This window comes from Ambystoma mexicanum, chromosome 4p (genome assembly GCF_040938575.1).
Source record: "Ambystoma mexicanum isolate Mex_15411 chromosome 4p, UKY_AmexF1_1, whole genome shotgun sequence".
NCBI lineage: Eukaryota > Metazoa > Chordata > Amphibia > Caudata > Ambystomatidae > Ambystoma > Ambystoma mexicanum.
The window spans coordinates 97,167,815-97,191,256 of record NC_090927.1 but is presented as its reverse complement, the minus strand read 5'-3'; the positions used below and the strand labels follow the sequence as shown (position 1 = coordinate 97,191,256).

Sequence of the window (23,442 nt, the reverse complement as noted above, 5' to 3'; positions counted from 1 at the left end):
CGCCCCATCTGCAAATTCCCCCAAAACAAGAAACGAATTTTTAGCGGATCAATCCGCCATGGACATATCACAGTATTCCCACATCGATGTATAAGACGAAAAAATTGAGGTTCAAAGTGTGGAAATAACAAAGAGCAAGAATTCAGAGGAGTGAAGGTGGAGAGAGCACCGAAGGGAAAAACAGCAAAATGTGCCACATTCTCAAAAAAGAACGAAGATCAGTGGTACAGAAAATTCTAATAGAAAGCAAAAAGAATCCCTAAATAGAGAAGAGAGATCAACAGGCACATTGGCACACCACCCTGAAGCACGAACCAAAAAACAAAACGTGGCAGACATGAGCGAGAAAGCATATAATCGGAGGAGACACGCATCAAAGGAACAAGGGAGGGCTCTCAAACATAGCTGAAAGACCAACTTCAAGAAATTGTAATCTTGAAATTAGAACAATCACACAAAAACCGGGAGAAGATGGTGCTGAACAGGAGGACGGTGAGAAACATCTTTAGCTCGATTTCCACACTAAAAAGCCTGAGAGCAGGAGACTACGTGAGGGTGGAACTGTACCATAGAGGGTCGACGGCAAAGGCATACATCCACATAAATGCTGCGGCCTTGCCCCATTCGATAAACAAGGCTCTGGAAGAACTCTCCCAAGACGGTTTCATCCTGTCATTACTAGTCGACACTGACCACAAGATACCCAGAGGTGAGAGCGACTCAAAGCATCTGATAAGAACTACAGCAACTCATTACAGATCCAAAACGGAGGATTTATATAGCTCCTTGAGACTTTCTAGGCACAAGGCTAATCCTCAAGATCATGTTTCAAAAGAAGCGCCCAATCCACCGGAACCAAGAAATCAAAGAAACACAGAGAGAAGAAACAGATTCGATGAACTAAAGGAACCTGCCACCCCAAAAATGGGTAGGAGTCCCGCAAACAGAGAATAAAGAGCCTCATTAACGTCAAAGACTCCAAGGTCACGGGACAGTCAGCCAACACCTGCCACGAAGAATCAGCAGCTACCATCAAAAGGATTGACCCTCCCTCCGATGAACCATTTATGGGCATGGCTACCAAAAACCATATCAGCGTATGCCAAGAAATACCAGCCAGACACCCACAGCGACGATCTTCAAGTAACGGTAAGGCAAGAGAAGTAAACACTATCACTCTCAACTTTGAGTATGGGATCATGGAATACGCGAGGCCATCATCATTTACTGGAAAAAGGCGACATAAATTTGGGCCATTTTGACATTTTAGCCTTACAAGAAACTTGGCTGATGGAAAAACCATATTTAGATGGTTTTTCCATCGAACTTTCTCCCGCTAAAAGAAGCGAACTTGGTCGCCCATCATCAGGGATCCTCTTAGCGGTCCGATCAGGAAGCGGCGTCAGCATTCAAAACGTGCTGTCGTCATCCCTACACCAACTGTTTAAGAAGATAATGATTCAGGGGCTAATACCGAGCTCATGGCAAACAGCAGTATTGATACCTGTTTTTAAAAAGGGTAATCGCCTAGATCCCAATAATTATCGGCTCCTCTCCATGTTGGATACAACGGGTAAATTGTTTGCTTCATTACTGCTTGATGAATTACAATCATGGGTAGAAAGGGCCAATATTCTGTCCATCTTCCAGTGTGGATTTAGGAAGGGTTATTCAACGAGTCACAATTTAATGGTTATGAACCTGTTGAGAACTAAGGCACGCAATAAAGGTGCACCACCTTTATACGCATTATATATTGATTTTAAAGCAGCTTTCGATACCATCCCTAGAGAACGTTTGTGGTCTAAACTTAACGGCCTTGGTTGTCCAGCAGGCATCCTGTATTACCTTAGATTGCTGCATTATAATACGTCAGTTAGACTGAAATTAGATCAAGAGGGACACCTGACTGATAAAGTGCAGCAGAACAGGGGGGTGAAACAGGGCTGTGTGACGGCCCCTTTGGTATATAATCTGTATGTCCATGATATACCATTGGCCATAACGGCCGTCTCAAATTGCCCACCTAAGATTGGGGAGTTGGTATGCACTGTCCTGGCTTACGCAGACGACTTGGTCATTTTTGATCACACAATCAGTGGCCTGCGTAGATCGGCCACAGCTTTGTGGGATTATGCGAATCATAATGGCCTTACTATCAATCTTGATAAGGCTTTTCCAAATCATAATCGTTTGCCTTCCTGGGAAAGAAATGCTTCCAGTGCTACCATTGATTTTATCTTCGCTACAGATAATATCTTAAGCCTTGCTACAACTTTTGAAATTGTGAAAACAAAAGCGAGCGACCACAATCTTCTCAAAGCCACCTGGGAATTACCAAAGCGCAAGCAACTCTTCTGCGAACCTCAAATTGAGCCGAGCGCTCAAGGAAACCGACTCAAATTGACTGCGGAAAGAATAAAAGCTCTGAATCTAAATTATCAAAAGGAAGGGAAACGCAAAGATGTGACAGCAAAAATCCCAGATTACCAGCCACTCCTAAATCCCTTCAAAATAAGAACCAAGAAGAAAAAGACGGCAGGGATAGATCCCAAAAACCATCATTACGACAAGACCCTAGTCGAAAAAAGAGCTCTAGTAAGAAGCCTAACAAGAAAAGCCAAAAACACAAACACGGAGACAGCCTTAAGGAAAGCAGGTGAGGCAAGAAAAGACTTTAGGATGTGGCTGAGACAGCATCGAATTTCCATGTACCAAAAAGATGCGGAGGAGATGCTAAAGAAACTAGGAAGCAAAAACACCGGCGAATTTTGGTCACTCATTAAACAATCTGGGGCTCATACCATTCCGTCACAGGCAAACTGTGTGAGCGAAGAAGCATGGGTAGCGCACTTTTCAGCCCTCTTCCAAGCCATAGACGGGAAGAGAGCCACAGAATCGAAAGCAAACAACCTGGAATGGTATATCTTCTCAGATGAAGAGGACATCAAATCCATCATAAGAAAATTAAAAACCTCACGCGCACCAGGCCCTGATGGCATCACTAATATAGATCTCAAATCCTTCCCAGATGAGTGGGTGCCTTTCATTAGCAAAGTTTTCGAAAATGGTACCACAGCCAAATCAGTGCCGGCCTCATGGACTTCATCCGTAGTAGTACCCATTTTTAAAAAGGGCAACAGAGCCGATCCATCTAAGTACAGATCGATATTGCTCTTGGACTGTATAGGCACAGTTTTCGCCATGCTATTACTCAAGAAATTTCAAGCATGGATAAAGTCTGCCCCACTGTACGACCCCTTTCAAGTTGGCTTCCAAAAGAACGCCGGGCCTCAATCAACATCATGATCCTGAGTCTCCTGAAAGCCAAATCACTAGAAGGGTCCTCAAATACTTACCTAGCCTTTATAGACCTCCCTCAGGCCTTTGATAATGTGGAAAGATCTTTATTGTGGAACAAACTCGTAGGAGCAAATTGTCCGAGGAACATCTTGGGCCCGGTAACAGCACTCTACTCCAACACATCGATGCAGGTAAAATTAAACGGAATGGGCCTGCTATCAGAAAGCATTCCAATCATGAGGAGCGTAAAACAGGGATGCCCAGTAGCGCCAGCTCTATTCACGGCATTTATTGGCGATTATAAAGAATCTACGGAAGTGATTAGGGCCTTCCACCCCAAGGGTGGAGCAATGCAAGTCCCTAGAATCCTGTATGCTGATGACATCAACGTGATCAACCAGACTCCCATAGGCCTCAAACGTCAAATAGTAAAACTGGCGGAATACATCAACAAAAACAAACTTCAAATCAATATAGGAAAAACAAAAATACTGATTTTGGCTAAAAAGAACAAATGTGCTATGACAGCCTCATGGCCCCTGGAAAATACGCTGATAGAAGTAGTCCCAACATTCAAATACTTGGGAGTCGTGCTGGATAACACCAAACAGGAAACAAGCATGCAAAGTTTCATCTGGGCTAAGGCGCGCACTATGACCACACAAGCAAGAATGCTGGACAACAAGTTTGGGCGCTTTTCGTTGCTACCAGTTCTAAAATACTACAAATCAAAGGTCATTTCCTGCCTGACATGCGGTGTGAAGGCAATGCCCATGCTGCCAGAGAAAATGTGGCCCAAAAATGAAGATTTCATTTGGAGGTCTTTGCTCTCGGTTCCAAAATCCACTTCACTACGGGCAATAAGGAAAGAACTAGGGCCGATCGCGCTAAAAGCCATAGCAGAAAATAACAGCATGTCCCTATGCAGGAAAATCCTCCTCCCAGAATCACCAACCTTGTACAACTTGATGGCGAACGAAATCAAAACAGGGAGCTCAAAGATCCTTGCAACATGGGTGAAAAAGAAAAGGGAACAACTGGATTCGATTGCCTGCTCACAAGCAGACCTGCTGACAAATCCTCTTAAAATAAAGAGGAAATTGGAGGAACTAGATTGGATTAAAACCTTAGAAATAACAGAAAAGAACAAACTTCTGAGTCATCTACCTCACCTGCAGCGTAAATAGAATGATCCCGGTGAAATCTATAAAAATATTCCCGAACAGACCACTGAGACAGCTCTTCATGAAAGCAAGGCTAAACCTGCTGCCAACCAATGAAATTCTGTTTATCAGAGGCAGCAGCTCATCAAATTTCTGCAGATTGTGCAAAGAGGAGAAGGCGGTAGAAACGGTTCGACACTTACTAACTTTGTGACCGGTGCTAACAACGCTGAGAAAGGTTTATTTGTCAACTGTCCTGGAGGCTTCATGTCTACGTGAGGAGGAGACTTGGTGGCTACGGCTAATAAGCTGACAGAAAACATCTTGGGCACTGGCTACGGCAAACATTTTGCAGCATGCCTTCATTATGATAGAACAAGACAAAGAAGAAAAAGAAAAAGAAGGAAAAAAACAAGTCTCCTGTTTTTTTTACAAGTAAAGAGGAACAGACACTCTCAACTTTTGTTAAAACCAATTAGTTTTTGGTAAATACAATAAAAAAATTAAAAACAATTATAATAAAGTGTTTGGGTAATGGCGCATGAACATTTGTCCTGTGTAAAGAATGTTGGATAAACACACTATATAAATAACTATCACTATTATTACATGGCGTCCTTATAAATAGTACAGAATCTGCAGTATTCAGCCTTCTGCCTGACAAATAGTATCAATCTTGCACTAATTACCCTTCTACACTGCTTCCCCTTTGACCTTGTAAACAGACACCACCAATAGCAATTTGCGTTCTTGCTTTTACTTTCGGGATGAACAGCTGTTAATACCCACGTGCTCACGTGGGAATATGTCATAATAATGATAATAATTTGCATCATTGTATAGAGCTTGAGGTCTGGTTCCCCTCGCATCTAAGCGCTGTAATAGCGGGTATTCGTAACCAATGCAATGGTGCCAAATGTAGCGACCTCAGTATCAGAAATTGTGAAGTGCAGGCCTTAGGCAGGTATTAGTAACCTCATGTCTGGAGCGGTTCATTCGTGAGGTTTGCACATGCACGGGTCCGTTTCTTGTGTGCATTTTATTAAGCTGGTTATGTTGTGCTCACATATTGCTTCTTGCAGGGAACGTACCCCAGTGAAGTCAGGAGATGCTATTGTAATCCAAGTTTTAACTTTTCATTTTGAGATGGTTGTGCTGGGTTTATAATTGCGAAATGTGCAACTACACGTCCCAGAATGCAAGCTGAAAACCAGGGCTGCAGCAGCATATTCCGAGTGGTGGGGCACGCTGGCATGCATGCATGCTACTTCCATAACCCTGCCCTTGCATTACTAGAAAGTCGCCTCCTTTCGACAAACCTGAGGCCGACTCTAGACAGCTGCGAGGTCTATGTATTCATGTGTAAAGCGTCATCACCATCACCAGTGCCAGAAGGCATGAGATTGCGCGAATCCTATAAAAACGTGGTTAGACGCCACGAAGTAAGCGGCAGTGCCTTAACCGTATATGTGTTGAAAGGCCACTGGGACCTCTTCCATCCTTGTCAAGGGGAGTGCTAACCTTCTCTCCTTTCATACAACACGCAGCTCTGAGAGAGCCGCAACCCTATATATGAGCTACAAAATGGGATCTTTCTTTTTTATGGTTACATTTGCGTTGTGTAATTTATAACATATCATACGGTTACTCCAAAAGTGTATGGCATTTCAGATGATTTCACGCGTGCCGTCCGCGTGCCGTCCGCTCGGGTATATGTGTGGCCCTTTTGAGCAGGAAAGGCTGTTTCGCGTTGCATGCTATAATATATGCGCCGTTTTAAGCCAATCAGAGAGCGAGAACTCTGTCTATGACAATGGCCATGAAAGACAACAACAGCTTCGGGCATTTCCCTGTCTGAAGACCACGCCCCTTTCCTGCTCTGTTGTCATGGCTCACAGGGGCCGCGTGACATTTACTTCGGAACAGGGAACTCTCGCGAGCGATCAGCGCTGCTTCACAGGAGACTGTGGCGAAGGCCGTAGACATAGAAGAAGGACACAGTGAAAGACAGGCTAGGGAGCAGACACCCCAATGTCTGCATATTGCGTGTTCAACGTAGCTTTTTAAGTTTGGGACGCAAGGATCTGCTTCGGAATACTCTATAGGAGCAAAAACGATGGTTATGGATGGTGGAATAATGCTCTGGTTACTTACCAGTAATTTTCATTACTCCTAGTCCTATTCTTCCTCGTCACATTACTTACCTCATTTGGGTCCCCTGCATTCGACACAGGACCTTCTTTTATTTTTTTTAATCCCAATATATCCTCCCCCATAACCACATCACTCAATTTCATATTACCAAGCCGTAGCATGGGACCTTCCCTGCAGGGAGGGTGAGGAGGGGCGTCAGTACTGTGACGAGGAAGAGTAGGACTTTACATCATGAGGCATACCATAGCAGCAACGGGGAAAAGGTCCCAATGAGACGTAGAGCCAAAAACAGTGCTGAAAACACATACCTTTAATAACTCCAAAATCACATCTTCACTGACAAAACCCCAACCCCGAAGGAACCCTCCCATGAGTGGGACACATTCAAACGATAGTGGTTGACGAAAGTGCTTTGATCAGCCCAGGTGAAATGTGAATGTTGACACAGCTGTGAGGGAGATTTCCAAAGGGAAATCGGAAGACCAACGTTTCCCCATAGGAATGCATTGGGGCTACAGCTATTTCAGGCGGGAGACAGTGAAAAATAGCCCGATTTTTCGCTGAAAAATCAGGAGTCTCCCGCCTAAATCGGGAGGGTTGGCAAGTATGATGTTACAATGTGCCACACTGAGAGGGAACTCTTAACCTTAGCCTGCATCGCATGTAGATAGAAATGTGAATGTTAGCATGTGCCGCGCTCTGAGGGAATTCTTAACCTTAGCCTATGTCGAATCTGGACAGGATTAGGAATGTTAGCACGCGCTACACTTAAAATGAAATGCGAATGATAACAAGTGCCACACATGGATGGATTTGTGATCACTAGCCTGCCTCACTTCTAGACAGAATATTGAAAATAAGCAAGTACCACACTCAGATGGAATAAGTGAATGATAGCAAGCATCTCACCTAGACATAATTAGAAGAACAGCAATGCCAACTAACCAAACTACTAACAATTTCACCCCACTGCATAAACCTCTCAACTCTAACCAAACACAACCACAAGCCTAAAACATAGCAATCCACCCAAACTTCAGTACACTGTAACGACAAAACAAACCACACATAGACTTAACAGCACACAACAACTACCAACCGTAAAACACCCCAAGCCCAGCCAACAGACCCACCGGACCCTTTTTTCAGAGCCGCCAGAGCGCCAGGGGACCACATTTCGGTTAATTATAGACTAGACCACAGGACCTGAAAACCCCTGAGACATCAACCTAGACCGCGCAATAGCCACACTGCCCATTGAATCCGGCGGACTTCCAACGACAAAGCCACTTCGGAACCAACCAAGGTTCCTGGAACTGAAGCTCCAACAGAGAGGGGAACCAACTCCGGTGGGGCCAGAACGGAGCTATCAACAACGCAGTCACCCTGGACACTCTGATGCGCTGAACGACCTGGGGTAGAAGGGTAAGAGGTGGAAAAGCATAATGAAGACCCCCGAGGCCACTGCACCGAGAGGGCATCCACCCCCCAAACATCCGCGGCCTGAAACCGTGAGCAGAAGAGGGGAACCTTTGCCGAAGCTGGAGATGCAAATAGATCTAGAACAGGGGTCCAGAATCTGACACAGATTGCCGCAAAGACCTGGTCCGACAGACCAGTTCTGCAGAGGAGAGAAACGGATGGCTGAGAAGATCTGTTCGAACATTGTCCACCCCCCTGACATGTTAGGTCACCAGGGACACCAGATGCGATTCCCCCCAAGAACCTATGTGAGCCGCCAGAGCATTCAAGGAGCGGCCGGAACCTCCTTGGCGGTTGACATACGCTAAGGTCGTCATATTGTCCGTCCGGACTAAAACCACCCAGCCTTCCAGAAACACCTTGAAGTACACCAAAGCCCGGAGAATGGCACACATCTCTCGCCAATTGGATGAACGACGGCTCTCCTCCGGATCCCACAACCCTTGAGCTGAGAGGACCCTCAATGTTGCCCCCCAACAGTGGCATTGCTAGGGAGGAGTCTGGGGGGCCAGTGCCCCCCCTCTGAAATCATGTGCCCCCCCTTGTGCCCTCCCTACCAAAGTCGAGCAGTGACTGTTTTCTCTGTTCATGGTGTTATTTGAGACACTCACTGAGGCAAATGTCTGCATATCACATGGCAAAACTCCTTTTGTCTCAAATAGAGCAGTGATGGAGCAGCTTGCAGCCCCTCCCATCAGAATGTAGCCACAAAAGTCCTAATGATGGTCCATTAGTCACTGAATTGTTTCGTGCCTGCATTCTGATGGGAGGGGAGGTGCAGTGAGGTGTGGGTAGTTGGTGTACACAAAAGCCTCTCTGCAGGAGTGCTTGTGACATCACACATTACCTTTCATAGATGCCCCCCCACTTTTGTCTGTGCCCCCCTACTTTTATCTATGGCCCCCTCTGTGCCCCTCCTATATTTGATTCCTGGTGACGCCACTGCCCTCAAACCCCTTCTGGTGGCGTCGGTAGTAAGAGTTGTCACAGGAGGAAGGACCAGGGATACCCCAGCCTGAGATTCGGAACCCCCAACCATCACAGTAGGGAGTCCCGCAGGGCTGGGAACACAGGAATCAAAGCCTTGTAAGCTTGAGATGTCGGTAGCCAGTGGTGGAGAAGATAAGACACCAGAGGACATAAATGAAGAGGGGCCCAAGGAACCAGAAACACGCAAATTGCCATGTGCCCCTGCAACAGGTGAGCCGAGACACACTGCCTCCTGAGAACCCTGCCCAGAACAGCCAGCAAGCGATGGACCCCCTACTGGGACAAGAATACCCTCCCCATCCTGGTGCAAACTAGATCCTGAGAAGGCTCCAGCTGAGACTTCTATGATTCACCAGGAATCCCCAGTCCTGCAATGCCTGGCGGACTAATTGGATATGAGTCATTACAGTCTGCCAGCAGGACGCCTTGATAAACCAATCGTCCAGGTAGGGAAAAATCTGAATGCCCCAAAGATGCAAATGCGCCACCAGCAGAGCCACCAGCCTAGTGAACACTCTGGGGGCAGATCGCAACCGGAACGGGAGCACTCTGAACTGTAAATGTCAGGATCCCACTGCAAAACGGAAGAACTTCATGTGCCTGGGATGGAGGCCCACTTGGTAATAAGCATTCTGCAGATCCAGAGATGCCATCCAATCCCCCCTGTACAACATTGGAAGAATGTTCTGTAAAGTCTCAATTGTTAAGTGATCCTTCTGGATGAAGCAGGTCAGTGCCTTGAGTTCCAGAATGAGGCGACACTTCCCTGAAGGTTTGGGGACCAGGAACACCCGCAAGTAGAAACCCTGACCCCGAACAGGGAGAGGAACGGGCATGATGGCCACCTTCAACAACAAATCGGAGAGAGTGGTTTCCATAGCCAACCTCTTGGTCCGTGACCTGGGAACCACAGTCAGAACCATGCAACCCTGGACAGGTGGAGATAGGAAATTGACTTGATATCCCCTCTGAACTGTGTCCAGAACCCATGAATCCGATCACCACCGTTCCTATGCTGGGAAGAACTGTCGGAGCCGCCAGCCTACTGGCATGTCCAAACCGTCAGGACTTCGGTACCGGACCAGGACGCGAAGAGCACTGCAACCCTCCCTTGCTTTTCGAAAAGAATGAGATGAGGAGCCAGGGAAAGACCTGCCGGTCACCACACCAGCACTAGAGGAAGACTTCTTGGCCGCTGAAGCAGGCATGCCTTGCAATTTGTCAGCATGTTTGTCCGCTCCAAACACTTTATGCACTTTATTCTCAAGTGAATCCCCAAAAGGTTCGGACCCTTCAAAAGGAAGTTTTAGGGCAGCCGCCTTCTGCAAACTTTCTGTCTTCCAACCCCGTAGATGCACATGCCTCCGGGCAGACACACCAGCCGATGAGGAACAGGAAGAGGCTGAGGACTCAGTGCCAGAAGAAGAGGATGAAGATGAAGACAGACGCCTGCGCTTGCATCTATGCGCATGGACGCGACTCCCTCCATGAAGTTTGAGCAGTTTTCTTAACTCCTTTCTGGTCAGGGAAAAGCGCTTAGCCTTCTTCTTTCTTCTCCTGTACAACTCAGGTGAAGAGGAAGATGAAGAAGAAGACAGGACCAGATGCCTGCGCTTTGCAGAATGTTTAACCATTGTGAGTCTTCCCAGAAACAGCAACCAAGGGATGCCTGTCTGACCACTACAGTCCTCTGTACAATGAACCAAGGCCTCCCAGACAACAAATGCTAACTTGCCGCTCCCACATTTAAAAAGAGGGCAGTAAAACATCAACCCATGGGGAAACAACAATGAATTCCCATGGTTACACTTCTCTGTAGCACCAGAGTAGGAGCCCACCCGCCTCTGGATCAAATCAGGAGAAAAGATCAAAAGGGCGTCGGTAAACCGCGTCCAGCTGCCTGGGAACGCATGGCCACACCAGCAGGAGAATCATGCCCACTCCTTACCTCAACCCGGGTCCCCATCTGGGATCCAAGGACCCAGGCCGTGATGCCCTGCGCCGGCCACAGCCCCGCAGAAACCGGGCAAGGAAATCTGCTCAACCGGGCCCGAGCCCCACAAGGAACCCGGGAGCATTTCCGCACCTGAGGGAGCCGAAGACCCCGCCACACAGACCCACCAGGGGACTAGCAATCGTCATCGTCATGAGAAAGTCAAGGCCGCCGACGACTGAGGAAACTCCACCAGTGGGTTCCCGCCACCTGAAGACCTCAGAGACGCTGATGAAAATACTGAAGCCAGCCGTGGTCACGTCCCGTTCGCCGACGCCAGGCACGGACGACTCGACGCCCTTGCTGGACCAAAGTTTTTCACTAACTCGGTGGCAACAAACCATTGTCGTCGAGGTGCACCGCACGCTTCTCCTGTTGCAGGACGTCTTTGATCACTCGTCAATGAGCACCGCTGGCTCCCGCTTGAAAGGGAGCACGCTCAAAAAGGACCCGTCGATTCCCCGATGAAGAACTCTACAACACAAGGTACATTTGGGTTGCAGAACTATAGAAGAAGATAAGACTCTAGTAGACTATATATGGACTGGGCTTGTAGTGCATCTTCATTTACAGGTTGCCCAGGTGGGGGGATCCTCATTCAGAACTGTGCCTGATGGTAGGGGCTCAGTATTCTGGCAATTGGCTAACCAACTTGTCTTCCTTCTAAGTCTATGCTTGATATCGTTTTGCTGTGTTGAATCAGAGTAATCGTGGTACCACCTAGGACTGTATATATTTACCATTTTCGAATTATCGGATCACAAAGTGTATTATCATGATAGTGTATATAACATTGAACCTTATTTATATAAAGACTGTGTTTTAACTAATACAGTGTGTAGAGATTCCTTTGTGGGTGCTTGGGGACTACACTGTACTTAAGAACCAACCCGCTTCACCTCCTGAGAATCTAGGCGTTGATTGCTCGACCATAGCTACCGTATAGAGAATCTTGGCCGGGGTCATCTGTGCCTCTCCTCTGCCGTATAGAGAGCAGGAGTACAGACAACCCCCTCCGGTGCAGCGTTTCTTTACACGGTCTTCCTGCTTTACTTAATATTCTTTTTATTCCTGTTGCTTCTCTTAATCTTCTTTCGCATCTCAGTATTTCGGGGAGACCCTTGTCATGAATCGTCAGGAACCTGTGTGTAATCACAGATGAGGGATTAGCAAGGATCCATGATCAGCTGTGGGATTATGCCAGTGCCCCTGAGTGGTCAAGCAGAGGCAGGTTAGGTTGGTTGGATCTCTACTCTGACCTCACCTCCCTGTCCAGGGTCCTGGCCCTTGATTGAGCCCTCTACTCTAAACTCTAATACTTTTCAACCTCTCCTGGACACCATTACATTTCCACCCATCCTTCTCTGAATCACCCAAATCTTTTCCTTTCATTTGCCCACAAGTAGTAGGCTCCTCCTCAATACTGTTCCCCCCAAGTCTGGCTCTAATAGCCACCCCCTCACCAATTCTCACCTTCTCAACACAATCCATCTCAGATCTTTCCAACTCAATACTTTCGATCACAATATTCTCCTCAATGCTCTCCTGAACAATGTTCTCCTCTTTCGCCCACCAGATATCTCTCCCAACCTCGTTGTCAATATTCCCCTCCACTTCTCTCTCCTTATCACCTCCAACCTCCTGCTGTCTTCTAGTAAACTCTCTCGCTTTTTCCTTCGGTATCGATGCTTCTAGCTGTCAATGCTACAGGCGCCATCTGACTCATGGGCAACGGGGCAGGTGCCTTCTGATGCCCATTCATGTATGATGATGTTTCAATGCCTACTCTGCAGGGTATGATTTGTGGGTGCCTTACCAGGGTAGGGGGATGACTTGGGGATGCCAAATGGGCCCACGTGAGAACCCGCTGCCAACAGTTGGGGCATGGTGGGATAGGCCATGGAATCCTCCCCATACCGTCGCAGGGCCCATCCTCACACAGCGGGAGTTATCACTCCACCACTAAACTCATGAGCTAGCAGGGGATTTAGTCACTGTTCCAAGTTTAGGGTTAAGGGCCTATGACCAGTTTGTGGAAGCGCAGCTCTGCATTATAGAGTGCTTGAGCCATCTCTCTGCTAGGGTAGGGAGACCTAGCCTCTTCATGTTGCACACTACTCTACAGCATTACCTGAACCATCTTGGAGAGCCTTTACTTCCTGTAAAATGAGAATTCCCAGTGCATGGTTCTGAAAGCATCAACGCCTGCCCAGTCCACCATTTTGGGACCCCCGATGCTGGATCTCTACCACATAAGCCCTAACTATTTTCTTAAGACCAGCCGGCTAGATCCCCAGGATCCAGTGTTGTAGCGACCACCCTGCACAATCCATTTGGGAGATCTTCCCCCAACATTGGAAGACAAGACTGAGTTTCACTCGAGCATAAAGGCCAATATCAACCAGGGACCTGACCTTACATATCCAGGGCCTGTGCCCACCTGATCTAGTAAGGTTCTATTCATTCAATCAATTATTTGTATAGCGCTCTATCACCCAAGGCATCATGGCGCTCAAACAACCGATAATCAGGACAGATGTAAATGAGTCCCAGGTGCAAGAGAGGGTAAGTTTATAGAAAGAGAAACGTTTTGAGACTCTTTTTAAAGGATAAAAATTCTTCAATTTTCTCAACTTTTCAGGCAATGAGTTCCAAAGCGTGTGTCCAACCACTGAGAAAACCCGGCCACCCAAGCGTTCTTTCCTATACTTAGGTGTCTGCAACAATGTTGCTTTAGAAGATCTCAAGGAGCGTACCAGGATATATCTATCCTTGGGATTGTTCCTGTATCCCTACAGTCCCACCACCAGCACTTGACACCTGATTTCTGCACTTACCATTGCACTTGCCACCTGCTGCCCGTTACTTACTTTGTGATTATTTATTCCCTGGTACTGCACAGTCCCGCCCCCTTTCCCCTGCACTTTCCCTTACCTCTTCCCATGCACTTGCGTGATCTGAATGACACCTGGCCTAGTAGGATCGTTGTCTGTCCTCCCTTTGTTCCCCATCCCTTGCCTCGTCGTGCCTTGAAACACTTGTGTATAGGCGAGTTATAAATGCCATATCATATCATATCCAGTTTCTCCAGGATGGATAAACAACCATTTTCGCTTACGGCACGGTGCCTAATGCATAGCGTCTTGAATTCTACCCGAGATATACCCAACAACTATTGGCCAACATTTTTAGCACATTTTGTAGAATCAAGACATGGAGCATAAACAACGAATAAACCACTCCTTTATAAATGTTATGTGGATTAGACTCCTCACTTATTCTTTGTGCATTGATAGAAGGGTGTACATGTGAAACTTTCCATATAAGACATACCACACCCACTGCCCTACATCAAGGGTCCCTGTCCACACCACAGAGCAGAGGAAGGCACTATACCCCATAGAAGACCTTGTTAAGCACTAATATGAAGGCCTGCACTGGGTTGGCTGAGTGGGGAGCTCAGGAGGGCCTTAACTACAGAACACATCACACAGAGGGTGCTCAGACCGTCTCATACCCTGAGTTGCAAACCCACGTTTTCTGCGCGCTGCAGGCATAGCATTCAGCCATTTTGCAAGGGGATGTATGTGATCATTGCGTAAATGACAATCACAAATTCAACATGCCCGTATTGAAATAATCACGCACTCTGCGGCTGAATTATTTGTCCCCTGCATTTCTTTTTAGGGAAGCAGGGGACACCCCTGCCACCCATTATTGTTGAGTAAGGAGACCAGGGGACAACCCCGCAACACCTCCTCCCCTTATTCGACATTTTAGTTTTCAGGGGAGGTTTTTTCAGTGCCGATTTCTGCATTTTCTCACACTCGATTATTCTTTTTTTTCGAGCATTTAGGTGGATACTTTTGCTCGTGCTGGCTCCCAGAGTGTGGAACCTTCTGCCACCAGAGACCTTTTCGTCAGCTCCCTGGTTCCAGAAATTGTCTCAAGACTTTCCATTTCTCAATGGCTTTTCCTTGAGTCCTGTTGTATTGAGCAGTTTCTCAATAGGAGCTGTTGGGATATGCTGTGATGTTGTTGTAGCTTACTCTGATGGCTTTTCCATTGGTTGTGCTATGGTAGCAGGAAGTAAAATGAGGATGATGTTTCAGACTCTGCCTTGGCTTTCCTTGTGTCCCCCCACAATGGCCACAAACTAGGTTCTGGGTGTTCTCACTACTAAGTACATCAATCTGCAAAAATGAAAAGCTACTTTCTGAATTTAAAAGTGGATCCTAGAATGAGAATATGTGTGCATCCCAAAAGGCAGTATTGCTCCTGGGTTTAGGTTCCATGCTTGTATTTGTAAAGATTATAAAGTTTTAATGCAACACTTTTCTCTTAGCCGACTTTGGAGTTTTTTGAGAAAAAGATAGTTGACCATACAAGTTATTTAAGAGCAATACCCTCCAAGAAAGGATACTGTTCAAGACTGCATGCATCATCTACAAAGCAGTCACGAGTAGCACTCCAGCGTACCTGGCAGCTAAGCTCCAAATATCTGGTGGCACACGCTCCTTGCACAGCAAATCAACCAACCGGCTTGAACCACAACTCGTTTGCAAAGAAAAGAGAGGACCCACAAACATCCCTTCTTCATTGCTGTGCTGCATGCCGGAACTCGAGGCTCAAGATCCCTAGAACCAACACAGACTTAGAGTCTACTAATGGGTGCCACATGTTGGAATGCCATGTTCGCTAATCCTACAGCCAAAACAAGGACCAGAGTGAGATATTGAAATGCCAGGAATCCAGGAGACATTGGGCAAGTGATTTCTAAGTGCAACAGTACTTAGCGGGACACAAACTCCAAGGTCTCAAAAGACAATGAGCAAGAGAATTGTGAAAAGAAAAGTTGGATAGTGGACTCCACACCCCAGATGTCATCCTGGTCCAGAAATGTTGTGACCACTCACAGACAAAGATAAGCATTCCAGACCACCTGACATCTTAGGCAATTCACATTAGCACCCAGGGTGGGGACACAACCAATCAGGTTGATTTGATAGCGGGCTGAATCTACCAGTCCAAGCCTGCACTCTGGGCAACCTGATGACTGCTTCCCCCACCCTCCCTTCCCTTCCAATTTCCAGTCCCTCCCACCCCACTTACCTGATTACTTCAGCAGCGGTGCCCACCTCCGCCACGTTGTACCTGTTGACTACCATTGAAATGGAAGAGGGGCTGTGTATGAAGCCCCACCTTCCTGATCCATGGTAACCATCTTTAATGAGTATTTTGTTTCAATGAACAGGACACTGCGAGGCATCCCATTAACTGAAAAAAAACTTTGCTTTTAGAATCCTGGGATGCTAATAGCAAGAATACCTGATCTGTCCGGATCAGGTGGTAACGGCACCAGTGCCCATCATTAAGGCCCTCGCAAAACCTTCAGAGTCTGCACTAAGTTCTCCATCGTTCTTTCAAGTCCAACACACCTCCTTATCTGGAAGTGTGCATGTCTATTTGAGCTGTCTGCCAAAGTGAAAAAGGAAAACACTTCACCAAAGTAAAATTAATGCAGGTCACGGCCAAAGGATTACCCAACAACTCTGGACTCAAGAAATAGGGTTCAACTAAATGTATTCGATGGCACAAATATGCCAGGGTTAGGCTGGTTTGGATAACTAGATGTGGAGTCCACAGTCAGTCCATCGCTCACTGAACTGGTTATCTGCCTCCTTGCAGGTAAGCAAATGTCATTCACTGTCAGCTGGAATTTACGTGTCCCCTGCACTTCTTTCTTGGTTAGTTCTGGTCTTTTTTGCTGTCGTGGATGGAGTCCGATTTCCGCTGATGCTGTTGTGGTCTGGCCTTCTTTAGGTGCTTCTCCCTCCCTGTTGGAGGTGTGGAATCCGGGCTTGTTTCACATCTGGTCACATTTCAGCCATACTGTGCTCTATCAACTTGAAGCGTCTTCTAGGTGCTAGATGGATTTACCAGTATTTATCTTAGAACAAAGAACCGGACAGAACAGCGGAAGATGGTAAAATACTGCTTTAATCTCAACAAATGAAAGAAGGGCGATATGACAGCTATCAAAGTAGATGCTCTATGTTCACACATAATTTTGCTTGTACAGAGTTTATCTGCTTTCACAACGTTATTTATGACATCATACTAAGTGATATTTCATAAAACCTATTGCTGGGAGGAATTGGATTAGGGGAACATATCTACTTATAGAATTGTATAAGGGTTAATATCTCATTGGCTGCCCCTGGTCTGTAGGAAACACCCTGAGCTACTTCTACATACGTTGCATACCGATTATAGAAGAGAATATGGCAGTGGACTAATAACTGCAACATTGTGTTTGAAAGTGCGTGGCAGGCCTTTTGATTGGTTGGCAACCCTATCCAACCTTGGACTTTCAGCTCCTTAGCAGCAGGTGAACAGAACGAAACCTAGGTGTTCAAGCTGCGTCAACTTGTTCTCTTGTTTTCCCAATTAGATAAATAAAATTCAGATGATCAAACCACCTACATCAGGCATATTCAATCTATTTCATTTTAGTAATAATTGCAACAATATAGAGATAATACATTACTCTACGATAGTTTCACAATAGAATTTTGGAATTCCAACAATTTCTTTCCCAAGTGAGAACACATCTGTTCATATGTCCATTAGTGGGAGATCAATATAGATATACATATGAATAAATGATTTCCCGGGTATATCTCCTTGTCTCCTGCACAACGCGTTTCGGGCTTATTCATCCTTCATCACTGTGGAAAAATTCATAAATGTCTGAGAATTCAAAAACGAAATAAAAAGAAATCTATTTTACTCATTTGTTACCTTTGCTTCTTGTTATGATTAATAGGTTTCATGGGTTCAAACGCTAACCTGTTCTCCTGTAAATTGGAGTAATATCTCCTGACTGTGACGGAATCTATTCCAGTTTTCTTGAATTATCAGTTTCTTTTCAGTTTTTTCACGAATTGGCAGTCCGATCTGAAAACAAGTCCCAGTTGCTCACATGAGTATTCTAATGCTGGCAGGACTAGATATGGGATCAGTCACTAGGTTTTTGCGCTGTGTCCCACTTCTAAGCCCCGATTTCCACTCGTGCTCATATACTTTCATTTTTATTTTGATGGGATTTGCGCTCATCTCTGTGAAAAGGTTGATTGAGATTGCACTCGATGGTATCTACAGTCCGTCAGGCTCTAACATGAGAGCGATGGAGATTAGAATTCCTCACTTGTTCCCATGGTCTGGTCTGTGATACTTCCTAGTAGAATCCTATGGATAGTAAACCCCTTTTAGCTCTGTGTAGTTATTCCCTGAAGTTTCATTCATAATGAGTAGAAACTAGGAGGTAAGCTCATACCTTACATTCCTTCGGTCTTGTTTGGCGATTAACTCCCTCTTTGTTTTGCATGATTGAGTCGCTGTGAGTTTCGTTTGGCTTTAGCAATGACATATTGCTCGTAGAGGGTGCTTTGTTTTCCCTGGGGATGCAATATAATATATATATTTTTGACCCCTGTTGCCTAATTGTTCATTACGTAAAGTCGCTCTGTCTCATGTTGTTCTCTTCCTTATCTTGGGCCTCATCACGAGTTGGGCGGTAACGCCGGCGCTATTAGCGCCGGCGCTAATAGCCCTACCGCCAAACCCCCCGGCGCTATTAGCGCCGGATCACGGGTTTGGCAGAAGGGTTATTGCCCATTCCCCATTGGGCCCATTCAGGAATTCCTCATTCCCCATTGGGCCCATTCAGGAATTCCTCATTCCCCATTGGGCCCATTCATGAATTCCTCATTCCCCATTGGGCCCAATGGGGAAAATTCGCGCTATTACCGCCGGCGGATTTCCCGCTGGCTGTAATCGCGCCGAAAATTGCCGAAAATTTTGCCAAAGCCATGATCTGGCTCCCGCCGCATTTAAGGGTTACCGCCAGACCCGTGATGAGGCTGCTTGTATCGTTTCTGCGTTTTCTTCAATCTCCCACGTTCTGCGTGTTCTTCCTCTGTCATGCAGTAATCGTTGGTGTGGTTACCTGATTGTTTATTGACTTGCTCGGATGTGGGTGCCAAACTCAAAAAAGGACTTCCTTGTTGGAGCTTGAGGAGCGCCATCTTTGAATGGAGCTAGTTTACATTCAATAGCCTTTTGTGAAAATTAATATTCGAAGTTCCTTCCAAGAATTAACTCTTAGCATTAAGGAGGTATTTTCTTTCGTACAATATAACTTGCCATTGAATGTGCAATGTTTTACATATTTATAGGATATTTAAAGCAAAATGTACTGTACGTTTCATCAGAGCTCTTTTTTTGTTGGTGACATCTTTAGGGTCAGAGTTCAGTTGTAGTCCCGTAGAAATGGGCTATCCTAGGTAATATACAGTCTCAATATTTCTATGAATATAGAGCTTACATCATTCTCATTGTTTGAAATAGGGCACTTCCTGGATGGTAGGATTAGGTTTATTTTAGGTGCATTTTTGTGTGTCCATTCTTATAGGAAACAGCTCAAATCGCAGTCCATGTTCATACCATTAGGTGACATGGAATTGAGACGATCAATCCAATAATTTTCATGTTGTAGGAGCAGTGTGTTAATGTTTCCACCTGTCCTTGGTGTAATGACTTGTTCTAAAATAATAAATCTTATTTGAGCAATCGTGTGTCTCTGACTCCTGAAATGTTGTGCCGCTGGCGATTTTTCTGATGCCATACGTATGTTTGATTTATGTTCTGACCACCTGGTTTTTGCTTTCCTGGCAGTCAGACCTATGTAGTACAAGCCACAAGGACATCTTATCCCGAAAATTACATGTTTTGAATCACAGGTGGAAGAATGATAGAGGTTGATCTTGTAACCTTTGTGTGGGTGATTGATACTGTTACCTTTGATTAGGTTTTTTTTATTTAAAAAAAAGGTTTTTTATTAAGTTTTTCAACAAACAAACAATAAAACCAAACAAACAGTGCATGTTCAACAGTTTCATTACACTTTTTAAATTTCCTAACCACTACTCCCACTACCCCACCCCCCTTGCGAGTCTATCACATTGAGTCATCAGATTCCACACCCTGTGGTTCGGTCTCCTCCTCAACAGGTTCAGTCGGGTCATCCAATGACCCAAACAGTCCGGCTATCAGTGATTTCCAGGCCATCAGGGACTCATTCTCCTCCTCCCCCCGTTGCTGCACGCCTCTTGCCATGCTATGGTTTCGGCTTCTGCCCATTTTTGCAAGTCTTTCCACCACACCTCTATCCTCGGCACATGGCATGACTCCCATCCCATGGCAAGCCTTCTCTTTGCAAGCACATAAGCCAGATCCCTTAGTTTGCTTACATGCCTGAGTTTCCGTGGTCTGGGGAACACCCCAGCAGGCAGGCCCACACCGTATCCACTACTATCTTGACCCCTCTTCCTTCTAGTTTCTCTTTTACACCCCTCCAGAACCTCTCTATGATCGGGCATGACCAAAACATATGCACCATGCCTGCGTTCTCTTCGTCTCACTTAGGGCATGCTTGCCGACCTGCATTCTCGAACCTCTATATCCTCCAAGGCGTCATATAAGCCCTGTGTGTTATGTAAAGCTGTATCTGTTTCAGCCTGGCATTTCTGGACACCCTCTTATGATACCTTTCCACCCGTTCCCACATCCCATCTCCCATTTGGGCCCCAACCTCCATTTCCCAGTCCAATCTCAGCTGTGTGACCTCCTTCCCCAGTTTAGACATCAACATCTCGTACAGCCTGGAGACCTCATGGCCCCCCTCAGCTATATCATATATAACGTCGATGGTGGTGTGCAGTTCTTCCTCCAACACAGTTTCGGGCCACATTCTCTTAATCCTCTGTACCATTCTGTGGTACGTAATGTACTGGCCTTCGTGCAACCCAGCCTCCTCCCGCAGACCCTCAAAGGTAACACAAAAGCCCCCCTGCCAAATATCCCCCATCGTTGCCACCCCAGCCGGCTCCCAGTGGGTCCGGAGTATCAGTCGCAGCTGAGCGACTGCCCCTGTCAATACAACCAATGGCATCTGCGGCGAGCATGGGGACGGGTTCCCCATCAATTGGCATGCCCTGCGCCACACCTTCCACCCCAGCAGCATCATTTTAGGGCGCCTCACCATCTCCACCCTGGGTGCCCACATAACTTCTTTCAAATAAAAGGGTGCACAATCCCGCCCAAACAGCCTAAATTCGGAGGTCTCTTCATCAGATAGCCATTTGGCAACATATTGCAGCTGGCTCGCCACATAGTATGCCTCGTAATTAGGCAGCTTTATTTCCCCTTTGTCATGGAAGTTCTGGAGCTTCCATAACGCCACTCTGTTTCGCGTGCCATGCCACAGAAAGTCTCTACACATGCTATTCAGTTTGGTAAAAAACCCTTTAGGAATCAGGTATGGTATATTCCCGAAGTAATGTAGGAGCCTTAGCAGGACCACCATCTTTAGCATCGCTCCCCGCCCCATCATCGCCAATGGCAGCTTCACCCAAAACCGCATGCATTTCTCAATTTTTTGGATTGCCACCTCTATATTACACCTATGCTCCTCCCCCACGGTGTGATATATATCTATCCCCAGGTACCGAAAAGTGCTAACCGCCCACGGTACCTGTAAGACCGGTAACCTCTCTGCTGGAACCCCTGTATACCCCCCCAACGGAAACAGACTAGACTTCTGGGGGTTCACCGCTATGCCTGATAGCGCAGCGTATCTCCCAAGCACTTCCAAAATGTACTGGAGGTTCTCCTCCGGATACCGCACATACAGCAACATGTCATCCGCATATAGGGAGACCAAATGCCGCTCCCCGTTTACCTCGATGCCTATGGTGTCATATTGCTGCCTCAAATATATGGCGAGAGGCTCCAGGGCCAATATGTAGGGCATAGGGGACCACGGGCATCCTTGTCTAGTACCCCTACTAAGCTGCCACCTCTCTGATATCATATATCCCGTATTTACTCTGGCCAGTGGTTCACTGTACAAAATCTTCGCCCACCTTACATAGCCAGGCCCTAACGCATAGTGTTTCAGGACCGCTAACAGCCACGGCCACTTGACAGAGTCGAAGGCCTTGATCGCATCCAAGGACACGATTGCCATTTCCTCCTCACTTCCGCTGCCAAACTCAATGATCCTCTGAAGTCGCCTATGATTGTTGGTGATGTTTCTATGGGGGACATAGTCCGTTTGATCCGGATATATTAGCTTACCAATGACCTTTTTCAGTCTATTTGTCAAGACCGCAGTTGGTTCAACATTGACACAGGTCTGAAGGAACCACAGCTGCGTCATGGTTTATTTGGTTTAGGGAGAGGTACTATAACAGCCTCTCTCAGTGACTCCGGCAGTCGGCCCGTCTCGAACGCCTCATTTATCATCTCTAGCAGCGAGGGGAGGACCTCTTCTATATATACCTTGTAAAATTTGCTTGGGAGCCCGTCTGTCCCGGGGGTCTTACTAGTAGGCAACTGCCTCACCACCTCCCCCAGTTCTTCCAGGGTAATCGGGGAATCCAATTCCTCTCTTTCCTCCTCACTTATCTTGGGCAGCCCCATATCCTCCAGCGTTTCTTCTATCATTGCCCGGCTACTATCCCCGTCTTCCCCGTATAACTCTTTATAATAGTCTACAAACGCTTGATTAACCCCCTCCTGGGTGTCCTCTACGCTACCATCTTCCCTCTCTATAGTTCTGATTGTGGCTCTGGGGGTCTCGCTCTTATACAACCACGCCAAAAGTCTCCCCGGTTTGTCACCTCCCGCATGCTGTCTCTCAATGTACCTTTTATAGTTAAGGTTGCACAACCTCTCCCAGTAATCCGCACATTTTTGCTGCAGCTTAAGTATCAAATCTAGTTTCTCCGCTGTATCGTCGCCGGCTTTTAAGGCCTCTTCCAATTTTGCTTCCGTCTCCCTCAGTTCAGTTGAAACCCCACCCTGTAGGCCCTTGGATTTTGCCATGGCCGCCCCCCTCATAACAACTTTAAAGGCCTCCCGTAGTGTCCCCGCCGAGTCCATACTCCCAGTATTGGTTTCAAAATAATTTACTATCTCCTCCCGTAAATCTTCTCTAAAGAAGGGGTCTCTCAACGCCTCCACTCGTAGGCGCCATGTCGGGATCCTCGCCCTCGGGGGGCAGTATTGCCACACAAGAATCAGGGGCGAGTGGTCAGAGAGGACCCTGGCCCTGTATTCTATGTGCGCAATCTCTGCTATCATTTCAGGTGATGCGAAGGCATAGTGTAACCTTGTTGATAACTGCTGTGGGGCAGAATAATGCGAATATTGCCTTTCCCCAGGGTGCCACACTCTCCATGCATCTTCCAACCCAAAGTCATCAAGCAGTGTGTTTAGCGCCCTGGCTGC

At 46.6% G+C, this 23,442-nt stretch overlaps 1 protein-coding gene and 1 non-coding gene across 2 annotated transcripts in view; one reads left to right on the top strand and one right to left on the bottom strand.

Annotated features, from left to right (window-relative positions):
• Positions 1–23,442, top strand: part of LOC138453026 (tyrosine-protein kinase-like) — a 370,904-nt gene that overhangs the window by 59,930 nt on the left and 287,532 nt on the right. The window lies entirely within an intron of this gene.
• Positions 5,883–6,009, bottom strand: LOC138460484 (U6atac minor spliceosomal RNA). Its single transcript, XR_011263182.1, has one exon. It is a non-coding gene; the product is annotated as a U6atac minor spliceosomal RNA (small nuclear RNA).